We start from the raw sequence: 14,603 nt of genomic DNA, 5'->3' as shown, positions 1-14,603 counted from the left end.
CTAGGTCCCCAGAGCTTCCTGTAGGCCTTGTTGTCCCTGCCCCTTTCATGGGCTGGTGGGGACAAGGTCGTTGCTCGGATGGGAGTGGGACACTGGATGTTCAAGCCAGGAGCCAGACCCCAGGTACGCCCTGTGGGAGAGTGTGGTAAGGACCTCCTGAGGAGTGAGCTGCCTGGTACAGGCAGGCCTGGGGCTGTGGAGTGAGTAGGAAACGGCGCCCCTTGTGTGGGAACCTGGGCAGACAGGGGGAAGAAGGAGGAGCTTTGCACAGACTATGGTGACCTGAGGACACCGGCACCCGCCTGTCACACTGTTCCTACCCCTCTCCTGGTCCCAGGAGAGGGCACAGTCTCGGTTTCAGTCCATTATTTCAGGGACTGGATGGTGGCGTCTGGCCGAGATGGGAAGGGCCCCGGGACCCTCAGCGTTGTCTGTCTGGAGGCCCGTCTGCGGGGAGACCTACGTGGACTGGGGAGGCGGCCTGGGCCGAGCCCCCGTGTTCTGTCTGGGTGTCTGTCTGGCGTGTCTAGCAGACGGTCTGGGCGCCGCAGGACAGGCTGGCTTTGTGTTGGACCACGACAACACTTTATTGAATATCAGCAGTCAACGGGGCTCAGAACCAAGAGTGGGAGTCTTGCCCTGGGGACGGACATGAGCTTCTCCTTCAGAGGAAGGCGGAAGTCGCACAGAGGCCTAGGCGCTAGCGTCACCCACTTGGCGACTGTGCTGACTGCAGGTGTGGGCACCTTTCGCGAGTTTGGGGCCCTGAGAGGCAGGTGGTGAGGCCGGTGGACCTGAGCCGGGGTGCAGCGTGCGGATTCCTGGACAGGGTCCCGACACATCTGCCTGGCCACGGCCATAGCCCCAGGGCTGCAAGGGGACCGCTGGAGACATACGCTCTGGTGGCTCCTGCCTCCTGCAGTGAGGAAGGGGAGGGCAGGGACCACTGGCTCATCCCTGCTGTCCCCAGGCTGGGGTGACCTTTGATCCCCAGCGCTGCCCTCATGGGGAGTCGTGGATCCATAGGGCATGCCGAGGACGCAGGCAGACACACAGAGTTCCTCGAGCACTTGACCAGCTTTGGGTCAGAACTCGGGACTGCCCAAGGCCGTGGGCCCTCAAATTCCTCAGTCTTCCTTTTGGTCGTGGTGGGGCTCATGTCGACTCTCCTCCTGGGGGCGATCTGGCAATGCTGTGAGTCAGAGCAGAGGGATGCCTCCCCACCATCCCAGGATCCTGCCCAGAGACAGTGGTTAGGCGGCCCGCTATTCCCAGGAGCACCACAGGAAGAGCCGGCCAGGGGAGGCCTCATGCCCGCTGCTCCTTTCAGTGGGGCCTGAAGCCACCTGCCGGCCTGTGTCCCTCCACCAAGGTCTGCCTGCTCCTGTTCCTGGGAGGTGGGCCGGCTCCGCAAACCCCACACCTGCACGGGGCACCACTGGTTTCCCGCGCAGTCCCTTACTGGGGTGCAGCCTGAGGACGGTGTAGGCCATAGCTGTGAGGAAGTGCTCTTCGTCCAGCATGTAGGCATCCCACAGCTTCATGGGGAGGGAAAAGGGGGTCAGTGTGGAGAGCGGGTGAGGGAGGAGCCTCCTCAGGGTGGTCCAAGGGGGGCTCCACAGGGTGAAGGCCTCCCCACTGCCCAGTCCCTGACGCCCCCCTGACTGGGTCGGATATTCCTCTGCAGCCAGCTGAGTGGATGGCCGGGCTGTGCAGCAGGCCGGACGGACCAAGCACACTTCTTGCCATAAGTGGGAGATGCCACCACCCGGGCTTCGTCAGGCCATGGGCTGCCAGAGGGACCCAGCAGGAAAGGTGGCAGCCAGGCAGGAGGTTCAAGGCCCCTTGGGAATGGGACAATGATCTGCAAATGCTGAGGCCAGAGGCCATGGCTACAGACGCCCTGAGGAGGCCGTGCACTTTGCCAGTGGGGAGGCAGGCTGGCTGGGGGTCCCAGCCTGCCCCTCTGCTGCGGCCGCCCTTCAGGGAGGGAGTCCTGAGTTCCAGGTCCCGCCCAGGTGCCCTGCAGGTCCCCTACCGTGCATGGCGTGGGTCTCCAAGCTCATCAGCTGGGCCAGGGCCCAGAAGGCGTCTTCCTCACCCAGGAGCATCAGGAGGAGTCCCACAGTGTCGCTCATCCCCCGACAGTAGCCCACCTCCTGCAAGACGCAGATCCCATGGAATGGGCCACCTCGCTGGGGGGAAGTCAGGACATGGATAACTGCCCTGCCCACCCAGGTCCCAACCCTCCCACCGCTCTTCAGGACCCAGCCCTGAGCGATAGCACCACAGCTGTGCAGGCCAGAGCCACCGGGCACCCAGCGTTCAGGGACTCGGGGGTCATCCATCCCCCTCACTGAGGTTGGCATCCCAGCCCGGTGTCAGTCCTAGGGTGCTAGGCCCCTCGCTTGCGTCTCTGGGACCGTGGGAACTGCAGTCCCAACTAGGGGTCCCCCCGCTCATGCATCCTGGAGACAAAGTGCACCCGCAGAGCAGGAGGGCTGGCAGCAGTGACACTCACGGGGTAGTACATAGAATATGCTCGGAGGACATGGAACATGGCTCGCTGCCTGGGGACAGGGAGAGCAGGGTGGGTGACTCTCCTCTGACCAAGCTGCATGAGAGCCCCCGAGGAGGAGAGTGCATCCCCAGGGGACCCACGGTCTTCAGCGAGGCGCAGCGGGGGGACAATTGAGGCGGGGGATGTGGGTGGTGAGCATGGGACCCGGGGTGGGGCCCGATGGCATTGGGGGGTTCATGGTCCTTGCTATCATTATAAACACTGTCCAATGTCGAAAAGACAATGCCAGTCCACGCAGAAAAACACCCAGCGGACTCTCCCCTTGACCGTGTGCCCTTTGTTCGTCCATGTGTGTCCTCGCCCGGCCGAGTCTGGGCTGCCAGGCCCCCAGCTCCCCGTAGTGCCCCCACCCACCACCCCACCCCCTGCCGGGCACCCCTTATACCAGCTCCACGCCTACGTTATGGGTCTGCTCACATGGCTTCCCTGAGAGGCCTTGGCCTGGCGCCCTCCCCATCACAGCAACCCCGGGGGGGAAGGTAATGATCCCTGGGTCTCTAGCTCATGTATACTATATGGCTGGACCATGTTTGCTGCCATTCCTCCCCTCTCCTCAGTAACCCCATGTCCCACACCCAGAAATTCCCTGGGTCTCTCTGACCCTCCAAAGAGCTCCTGTGCCCTCAGAGCCCTGCTTGTCCCCGAGCCTCACCTAATGCCATAGCGGTCCCCCAACAAGACGTGGTTCAGGAAGGTCCGGTTCACATCCAGATCGATTGCCTGATGTCCTTGGAGAGAGCTGGCCTGCTCCTTCGTTTTCTGGGGGCAGAACCAGGGAGGAGGAACCAGCATCAGGGCACAGAACCCCAACTGCCACCAACTGCCCCCAAAGCAGGGAGCGTCCCGAGCCGCCGCGTGACTTGTCCTGAGGACACGTCCTTCCTTCCCTGGTCTCTGAGGTGAGGCCCTCACAGGAGCCCATCCTGCTTGGGACACCTGCATCAGGGATCATACTCGGCAGCCCTGGAAGCCCAGGACACTCCCGAGGGTCAGCCCGTGGGTCTTCACCTCCTCCGCACCGAGCCCTGTCCTACTGGGCCCCGAGCTCGCCTCTCCCCACGGGGTGCCCTCAGCTCCTGCCCAGGCCTCCTCCAAGGGCCACGTCTCCGCTGAGGGTGAAAGGGCTTACCTCGTAGAGCCCCTGTTGGGTGGACTTCACCTTCTCAATATGGAGCAGGAGGGCCCACACCTGACCCCTCACCTGGCGAGGGACCCCTTGTTACACTCGAGGACGCATCTGAAGGAATCAAGGCAGTGCTGTGACACAGAACTAGGGCCGCCCCACCGAACCCGGGGATTGTGAGGCATCTGGAAGCTTCTGATTTTGGTCTCGGGGCATCCCTCAAGAGGCTGGGTCTCCCTCTAGCTAGGCCACTTATGCCACGAAGAGGAGGGGACTGGGGCCCGGACCCATTGCTCCCTCCGCCACCCGCTTGGGCCTGGAGAGGCTTGGCTCTGCCAGCAGACTCACCCCAGACAGGGGCACTCCCGTGAGGTATGGGCCCAGGGGAGACACAGGCTTTACCCTCAACGCCAATGAGCCAGATGCCTTCTGTGGGCACAAGGCACCCACCTTCTCGCTGGGCCACAGTCGTCACAGTGGCATAGCATCTTTGCCCACATGTCGGTCATTCCTCCCCTCTCCTCAGTGTCCCCGCGTCTCCTGGTCAGAAGCCCCCTGGGTCATGCCTGACCCCCCGAGTAGCCCTGGGTCCCCAGAGCCCTGCTTATCCCCCAGCCTCACCTGACGCCATAGCAGTCCCCCAACATGACGTGGTTCCGGAAGGTCTGGTTCACGTCCTGTTCCATTTGCCTGGTGCCCTTAGAGAAGAGCTGGACCCACCCTTTAACTTTCTGGGGGCAGAACCGGGGAGGAGGAGCCAGCATCAGCACACAGAATCCCAACTGCCACCAACTGCCCCTGAAGCAGAGAGCATCCCGAGCTGCCCTGGGCCGTGTCCTGCGGACACCTCCATTCTTCCCTGGTCTCTGAGGCAGAGATCAGCTCGGTGTCCACAGTGCCTGGGACACTGCGTCAGGGATCACACTCGGCAGCCCTGGAAGCCCAGGATACCCCCGAGGGCCAGCCCCCGGGTCTTCACCTCCTCCGCACTGAGCCCTGTCCTCCTGGGCCCCGTGCTCACCTCTCCCAATGGGGAGCCCTTGGCCCCTGCCCTGGCCTCCTCCAAGGACCACGCCTCAGCTAAGGGTGCATGGGCTTACCTCATAGAGCCCCTGTTGGGTGGACTTCACCTTCTCAATATGGAGCAGGAGGGCCCACACCTGATCCCTCACCTGGTGAGGGAACCCTTGATACATGCGCGGACGCATCTGCAGGAGACAAGGCAGTGCTGCGACCCAGAACCAGGGCCGCCCTGATGAGCCCGGGGATCGCGAGGCCTCTGGAAGCTTCTGGTCTTGGCTCTCGGGGCATCCTCTGAGAGGCTGGGACTCTCTCTAGCTGGGCCCCATATGCCACGAAGAGGAGGGGACTGGGGCCCTGACCCGTTGCTCCCTCCACTGCCTGCTTTGGCCTGGAGAGGCTGGGGCTCTGCCAGCAGACTCGCCCAAGACAGGGGCACTCCCATGGGGTCGGGGTCTGGGGGAGGCAGGGGGCTTTACCCCCAATGCCAATGGGACATAATCTGTGTGCAGGTGGGCAGCACCCACCTTCTCGCTGGGCCAGTAGTGGTCCCAGTTGGGAAGCATCTTCGCCCACTTGTCGGCCCTGTGGGTCTCCTGGCGATGTTGCTGGAACAGGAGAAGGGAGCAGCAGATAAGCCACCCGGAGCAGGAGATCGGCCCACGGGTAACATCCAGGTGCTTTGCGGAGTGGGGCTGCATGGGAACAGACTGAGAGGAGCCTAGGAGGCACAGGGCCATTCCCGCTGACCACGTCTCCAAGGGTCAGGTGTGTTCCCGGCATCTTGAGGATTCCTGGGACAGTCGCTTAGGTGACATAGCCTTGGGGACAGCTTTGGGGACTGGGACTGCTCTTCCCTGGCCCCATGCCCACCCTCTGTGTCCTGCCTGTGCCCAAGGACACGCTCATACCTTGGCCTCGTGCCTGCTGAGGCCAGGCAGCTCCTTCTCCCTGGAAGGCAAGAGAAGCAGAGTCCTGAGGAACTGGCCCGGGCCCCGAGGCCCCAACACCCGGGCCGGGAGGTCTGACCCTGGGGAGGGCCGGGGCTGCTAGCTGCCTGTGGCTCAGGGTGGGACAGCAACATCCCACCTGTGGGTGAGAAGGTAGTTGCTGCCAGGGGGGCTGGACTGGGGTCCCTCAGCGGTCCCCCTGGAGAGACTTGCTCCTAACGTGGGATGGGCCACTCCTAGTCCTGTCACTGCTGCCTGGGTGACCCTGTGACCATCAGTCTGAGGATACCATGGGCTCACGGGTCCTGTGTGCCCAGTGTCAAGATTGCCACTCCCACACTGTGTCCTGCCTCCAGAGAGAGAAGTTCCTGTCAATGCGTTCTGCCCCTGAGCTGGCCAGAGGAAGCCCCCGGGACTCACTGCAGGAAGCCGTGATGGTCCGTGAGCCTGCACAGCGAAACTGCACAGCGAGAGGTCAGCACCTTCCCGGGAGTCCCCTGAAGACACGACTGGGCATGCTTGAAACAGAGAGGGTCCGTGGTGGGGGTCCCATCCAGACCAGAGGCAGGGGGAAAGGAGGGAGCAGAATGGCTCCTCTCACCCCTGCATCCTCAGGGAGCCCAGCACCCTTGGAAAAGGGCCTAGCACGAGAGTCAGGCCTTGTTGGCTCTGGGAACTGCCTGACAGCGGTGCCTCAGTCTACCAGAGAGGGCCCTCACCTGGCTTCCCCCACTCCTAGGGCCAACCACAGCAACTTGGTCTCCTCTGCGGAACTGAGGCTCTGGTCCCTGCCTGGGGCATTCGTGCTCTCGCTGCTGAAGTCTCCCTTGGGGACAGACCAGCTCCTACATACATAGGACCCAACCTGGATCCCCCGAATTCCTTCTGTCTGGGATCTCAGCTTGGGCCTCCTGAGCTCCTGCAGCCTATGATCCCTGCCTTGACCCCATCAACAGCTGACCCCTAGGATTCCTGATGGACCTTCAGCTGCTTCCCATGTCTGGGACACTCCCCCGCTTCACACTTGTTCCCGTGCACTCTGGTCCTTGTCTGGGCTGAACGTACCCATCCTTGGCTCTGGACCCAACCGGGGCCTCCCCTGGGCCTACTGGCTCTGGTCCCCACCCCTGAAGTGGGGACCCGTCGAGTCAATGGGCAGGGTGCAGTACAATGTTCTTAACTATGTAAAACGGCTGTATTGAGCCTAATATGTTCATACAACACGGACGCACATATTCCCATTTCTCACTCGCTTTAGACATGAATGACTGCCATTCTAACCTGCGCTTCCGTGTCTGGCTCCTTTCACTTAGCTTAGGTCCTCCAGGTGGATCCGTGTTGCTATTGTTTTCTTATATATACACATATTTTTCAATTCACATATATTGGTTATATATTGACAATGGACATATAAGATTAATTTCTGCATTTTCTCTGTTATGAGGCACACTGCAATATTGATTGCATGTGGGTACATTTTTTTAATTTATTTTTTATTTTCAGCTTAACAGTATTCATTATTTTTGCACCACACCCAGTGCTCCATGCAATCCGTGCCCTCTATAATACCCACCACCTGGTACCCCCACCTCCCACCCCCCAGCCCTCCAAAACCCTCAGAGTGTTTTTCAGAGTCCATAGTCTCTCATGGTTCACCTCCCGTTCCAATTTCCCCCAACTCCCTTCTCCTCTCTAACTCCCCATGTCCTCCATGCTATTTGTTATGTTCACAAATAAGTGAAACCATATGATAATTGACTCTCTCTGCTTGACTTATCTCACTCAGCATAATCTCTTCCAGTCCCGTCCATGTTGCTACAAAAGTTGGGTATTCATCCTCTCTGATGGAGGCATAATACTCCATAGTGTATATGGACCACATCTTCCTTAACCATTTGTCCGTTGAAGGGCACCTTGGTTCTTTCCACAGTTTGGTGACTATGGCCATTGCTGCTATAAACATTGGGGTATAGATGGCATGTGGGTACTTTTTAAAATTTTTCATTGGAGTGGCTTGACTTCCAGTATGAAGTTGAATGAGATGCGTGATCATAGATTTTGCTCTTATTCCTGGATTCAGGGAGAATATCTAGTGCTTCCCCATTACACCTGATGGAAGCTTCTGGATGGTTTTGGAGATGTCCCTTACGGGTTGAGGAAGTTCCCCTCTATTCCGATTTTGCTGGATGTTTTCATCATGAATGAGTGTTGGATTTCATCAAATGTTCTTTCTATATCAAGTGATACGACCTGTGATCTTTTTCTTTAGATCATTAACACGGCACGTTGCAATGATCCGTGTGCACCTGTGAACCTATCTTACATTTTCAGGAGAATTGGCACTTGGTTGTAGTGCCCTATTCTTTTATATATTTTAGCATTTGAATTCATTATATATTGATTGAGGGTTCTCATGGGGTTCAAAGGGATATTGGTCTGTAGTTGGTCCTTATTTTCTTTCTCTCTTCTTTCTTCCCTCTTCTCTCTCTCTCTTTCTTTCTTTCTTCATCTCTCCCTCTTCCTTCCTTCCTTCCTCCCTCCCTCCTGCCCTTTCTCTCTCCTTTTCTTGCTTCTTCTTTCTTTCCTTCCCCCTTTCCTTTATCCGTTCTTCCTTCTATCCCTTCATCTTTCCCTCGCTCCCACCCTCTCCACCTTCCTCCCTGCTCTTTCTCTCTCTCTCACTCCCACCCTCTTTACTTCCTTGTTTTCTCCATTGTACTATTAGTTGTGGGTATCTAGACAATGCTGTCCTATAGGTTGGGACATAGTCCCTCCAATCCTGTTTTTTCTGGAAGAGACTGCATACCATTGGTCCTCTTGCTTCTTTAAGTCTCTGGTAGAATTTACCATCAAAACCATCTGGGCCTGGGGATTTCTCAGTAGGGTAACTACAGATTCAATTTTTAATCATTGTTCTACGGCTCTGATACCATGCTTTAAAGATGTCATCTGGTATTCATCTAGGTTTCTGGTTCACACCTCCCAAAACCCTTGCAATTTCTAAAGCAAAATGTGTATCTTTTGTTTTAAGCATTGGTCTCTTGACCTCCGTTCCTAAAACTCTTTCAGAGCCATGGAGGTGATGTAAATGTCTTGTTATACCTAACCAGCCACCCTCCACCACAGCTGGGTTTATGATCTTGAGGGGAATTTTGGGAAGGCCACGTGTGATGAGGGGGTTGGAGGCTCCATAAAAACTCAAAAGGCGGGTGGTCAGAGTGCTTCCAAGTCAGTGAACCCTCTTCTAGGAGCCTGGGCCCCAAACTCCTGAAGGGACCAGAGACCATTTCAACCTCACCCTATGTATCTCTGTATCTGGCCACTCATTTAGTTCCTTGACCATCCTTTGTGTGAAATCTAGTCTAATGACTAGTATGAAACCTGTTATGAAACCCTAATCTACTAATCAGCTGGTGTCCCAAGTTCTATGAGCTGCTCTAGCAAATGAATGGACCTGGAGGAGGGGTTTGTGGGGATCTCTAATTCTTAGCTGGTCAGTCAGAAGTACTAGAGACAACCAGATTGGGTCTAAACTGGAGGCTGTCTTATGGGCTTGATGTCCTTCAGCTACGGTGCTCTCTTAAGGGAGGTACAGTCAGAATGGAGTTCATTTGCTGGGATACCTGGTCAGTGTCTGTGAGTACAGAGCTCATTCCTTGCTGATATAGAAACACACAAACACGCACACGAGTGTGCGCTCATGCACACACACACACGCTAAGGACTGGTCTCATTATCTCTGGCACTTGAGGGTGATAGCAAGTGTGGGGTTTTGAAGAATTGTTCCATGTCATTGGCCTTGTCCAATTTATGTGTGTGACTTGCTTGTCATTTCCCTTCTTCCTCTTTCCATGTGTTCGTGCATTGCAGTGATATCTTTCTTTCCTAATATTGGTGAATCGTGTGTTCCTCTTTTTATTCTTTCTGTCTCGCTACCCGTTTATCAATGTGCTGATAAGAAGCAACTTCTGGAAGGATATAAACAGTGCACCATGTCTCCATGGTTCACTACATGCAGAAAAGACCTTTTTTCGCTTAAGAATGCATACTCACGTGACCGATGATCTTTGGAAATAATGGACCTTATACACTTCATTTCTAAGTTTCCCATCCATTTCTAATTTTTGGAACAGCTTCAGGAGGATAAGGGTCAATTCTTTCAGGTGGGGTCGAATTCTTCTGGGAAGCCATCCGGTGCTATACCCTTGTTTTTTGGGAGAGTTTTGATCACTCGTTTCAATTTTCATTTTTGGGGTTATGGATCTATTCAGGTTTTCTCTTTCTTTCTTGGTTTCAGTTTTGGTCATTTCTATGTTTCTAGGGATGCCTCCATTTCTTCCAGATTGCCTAATTGGTTGGCCAATTGTTGCTCAGAATATGTTCTTAGAATTGTTGGTATTTTTCTGATGTTGGTTGTGATCTCTACTCTTTCATTCGTGATTTTATCTTTTGGGGTCCTTTTCTTTTCTTTTTGATATGTCTGGCTAGGGTTTTACCCGTTTTGTGCATTCTTTCGAAGATGCACTTCTTGGTTTTGTGGATCTGTTGTACTGTGCTTTTGCTTTCGGCTTATTGATGTTTGCTCTAACATTTATTAATTCTTTACCTAGCCGGATATCAGCTTTAGTGGCTGTTCTTTCTCCAGCTCCTTAGGTGGAAGGTGAGGTTGTGTATTAGAGACTTTTCTTCTTTCTCCAGAAAGGCTTGAATTGCTCCGTGCTTCCTCTATTGACCGCCCTTCATGCATCCCAAGGGTTTTCATATAAATTTCATTCCACGGGATTTCCTGTAGAGTCCCTGTTTTTTGTACATTCTCTATTTCCTTTTGGGTCTTTGTTTCCTTTCGGGTCTCTCTTCACTTGATGATCCCATCGACTATTTCTTGCAGGGTTGGTTTTCTGATCATAATTTCTTTTGGTTTCTCTTTGCCCCAAAATCTCTTTATCCTTCTTTCCATTCAGAATGTCAGCCTTTCTGGGTAAAAGATTCTCACCTGCTCTTTTTCTCATTTATCCTCTATATATGTCATGCCAGTCTTTTCAGCCTGCCAGGTTTCTCTGAACAAGTCCAGTGCCAGCCTTATGTTTCTACCCTTGTAGGTTAAGGACCTCTTATCCTGGGTTGCCTTCAGGATTTTCTCTTTGCTCCGAAATTTACAAGCTTTACGATGCTATGTTGAGGTGTTCACCTTTTTTTATTGATTTTGAGGTGGACTCTCCATGCCTCTTGGACTCGAATGCCTACTTTTTACCCAAATCAGGAAAGTTTCAGCTACAATTTGCTTAAATATCCCTTCTGCTGCCCTCCCACGTTCTTCTTCCTCTAGGATCCTACTTCTTCTAATATTGTTTGATTTTGTGGTATCCCTTAGGTCTCAAACTCTGCCCTCCTGACCCAGGAGCCCTTTCTCTCGATTTTTCTTAGTGGTTTATTCTTCTCTGTTTTATTTTCTAGAGCAAGGACTCCCTCTTCTTCCTCATTTATCCTGCTAGTTAGAGCCAGAATTTTTGTTCCATCTCAAAAATAATCTTTGGGATTTTGACTAGATCCGATTTTAGTTATTATATTTCTCCAGAAAGGAATTCTCTAGTGTCTTCTTTTTTTTTTTCAAGCCCAGTTAGTATCTTTATAATCATTATTCTGGATTCTAGTCTGGCATCTCACTTACATCCATATTGATTAAGTCTCTGGCATGAAGTACCACACTATCATGTAAAAATTCTAGCAACAGTAATTTTCAAGCTTCGCTGCCTCATAGGAAAATAAGTAAGGACAGAGATCTTGAGGACTCGGCTCTTGATGACAACACTTTCTCCATGTATGCGCAGCACACAGGGACCCAACCAGCATGCTCTCCCATTGCACTGGGCTCTCACGACAGCCTCGAGGATGTGACAGTGAGCTCACTGTGCCTATGCCCTCAGGGGGAGGTCCAGTCCTGCTAGATGTTAAGCTGCTCATCTCTCACCCCCTGTGTCTGCAGCAAGCATTTCTCATGCCATGTGCCTTGGCCTTCCACCCTTCATGGTATTTTTTGATCAACACATATGCTTGATATCGCCACAGTCAACTCTGGTCATCTCTTCCTTGAAGTTTATTGCTTTTCCATCTTATTTAAGGAAGATGTTTTCCTATAGGAAGGAGGTGAAGACCATTTCTCACATCATCTTCCAATGTCCTGAGCCTTGCACCTTACTGTGTATACACTACTTTCCTGTTTTCTGAGTATGATGGAAAATATGCATCTACGTTCCTCCTTTTCTGCCTAGAGAATTAGTGCTCATAGCAGCATTTAACTGAAAGACCCATTTATTTCCATTTTTCTGCGGCACTGATGCTCAGAAATTGGCAAACCCTTCTGACCATTTTAAAGGTGCTCTTGATAGACTTTGGGTAAAAAAAAAATTTGTTTTTGCTCCTTTGCACTATAATCTATTCTTGGGGCACCCCACTGGCTCAGTCAGTGGAGTATGTGACTCTTGATCACAGGACTATGAGTTCAAGCCCTATGTTGGGTGTGGAGATGACTCAAATAAAATTTTTAAACTTTAAAAATTATTGTTGAACTTCACTGATTGGTTTTTCAGTTTATTTGTTGGGCATTTTGTTGGACTAAGGACACAATATTGTCATTGGACCGTGTTCCAATCCCTCCATACTTTCATCTCTTCTCAGGGCTTTGTACATCTTGCTTCAGGGCCCACTCTCTCCCCAGTGTCATCACTGTATTGTCCCATACTGCCTTCTGAAAGCTGTATGGCTTTGCAAGTCACATGGAGACATACAATCTTCTTCAAACTGAATTTTATGTGTGGGGGAGACAATAGCTGCATTCATTTTTTAAAGATTTATTGTTTATTACTTTAGAGAAAGAGAGCACAACAGGGAGGGGCCGAATGAGGGAGGGACAGAGAATCCCAAGCATACCCCTCCTGAACACAGAGCCCTACTCAGGGCTCAATCCTAGGACCATGGGATCATGATCTGAGTGGAACAAAAGCCCACCACAACATGATTATCCCTTAAGCACACCAAGACCTACAGCTTCTCAGGACCAGCCCCCTCCCCAAATTGAGCCAACTGTGTTGGCTGTAGAACCACATAGGGTGGGGAAGGGAGAATCTGTGGGCCTCTGTAGAGGATCCTGACTTCCCATCACTGACAAGCTGGTGTGCTCTTCCATGAGCCGAGCTTTCTGTGGGACCTGCGGCAATGTTTTGTACATTGGGTGTCCAGGTTCTTCCTGTCTTCCAATAGGTTTGTTCTGAAGTACTGGATGGTTTTAGAATTCACTCCTTCATATTATCAATAACATTCCTTCTAAACTTCACATTGTGGCTGTCGATGGAGAATACCAGAGACCTGGCTCCATCCACACATTAATATTAGTAGATCCTTTACAGATGTTCAGGGCTTTTGTATGGATGGTTGGGATTACTGCACGTCACGAGTTTTGAATTGTTCCACCTCTCTTGTTCTTGCCTGTACTTGTCAGCCTCTCTAATCAATGCAGAATTCAGCATCCTTGTGTTCACAACAAACTGAAGGAAAAACGGTTTGGATTAAGCGTGTTGACTATGGGTTTTGGGATCAGATAAAGAAAGGTCCATTCGATTTCGAGTTTGCTGAGGGTTTTGATCATCAAATGATATTGAATTTTATCAAATTTTATCATCTGTTGAGATGACCTATGACTTTTGTCTTTTATTATATTCATGTCTTGAATTATTTGATCAATATTGTGGGGATATCTTTATTGAGATAGCATTTACCATACTGTATAATTCACCCAGTGGGAGGGTACAATTCAGGGGTTCTTGGTACAGTGCCAGAGTTATGTGACAGAGAACACCATCAGTGGAGCACCCCAAAGCTGTCAACCCAGAAGTTTGGTCTCTCCCTGCCCTCACCCTCAAGCATCCACGAATCTATTTTCTGTCCCTATAGATCTGCCTGTTTTGGACATTTACCAGAAATGCAATCACACAACACGTGGCCTTCTAAGCCCAGTTTCTTTCAAGGACAAGAACATTTCCAAGGTGTTTCCATGCTGTAGCAGAGTTCAGAATTCCCCTCTCTTTGTGGCCCAGTGATTAATCATGTTATGATTATGCATCACCTGCTCATGGACATTTGGGTTGTTTCCATTTTGTGGCAGTTGTGAATGGTGCTGCTAGGAGCCTTCCCCTCTGTGATTCTGTGTGGAGAGTTGTTTGCAATCAGCTCAGGTGGGTCTCCAGGCCAGAAATTGCTGGGGCGCAGGGCAACTGCACGCCTCAGCTGTTCAGGATCTGCTGGACTTCAAAAGCAAGACGTTAACATAGTTCTCGCCGTGCTCTCATCATCAGATCCCACTTACCTTATGCCGAAGACCCAACCACATGCGTTCCATTCAAGGGTGTGGTTCAGACTTGGCATGGATTTCAGTGATTATGTTCCTTTCATCTTCTTGGCTCTGGAATAGCTTCTCAGTCTTTCTTCAGCTTCCATGACCTTGATGGTTTGTTGATGATAGGGAAGTTTTCCTGTGAAATGTCCTCTGGGTTGGCTTGTGTTGTGTGGAGTTTGCTCACGGTCACGTTTGGGTTTTGCATCTTTGGCAGGCACTGTGCAGAAGTGAGGCTTGGCTCTTCTCCTGCCTCCTGTTGGGGGTGTCCACTTGGTTTGCCTGTGACGAATGGTGCTCGCCCCATGGTTGGATCAAAGTGGTGTCTGTGAATCCCTCAGCGTCAAGATAATCTTTTACCCTTTGTAAGGAATACGTACTTTGCTGGAGACCATTTTGAGACCCATTGTCTTCTCATTCATGTTCATTGAGTCTGTCATTTATTTATGTTAGCATGTCAGAATATACTTACATTTTCCCATTTTGCTCTCAGGGTTATCAGTTCTGTTACTACGGTTCCTTATTTTCACTCTTGGCATGCTC

The sequence above is a fragment of the Neovison vison genome, chromosome 7 (genome assembly GCF_020171115.1).
Source record: "Neovison vison isolate M4711 chromosome 7, ASM_NN_V1, whole genome shotgun sequence".
NCBI lineage: Eukaryota > Metazoa > Chordata > Mammalia > Carnivora > Mustelidae > Neogale > Neogale vison.
This window is presented reverse-complemented; position numbering follows the sequence as displayed.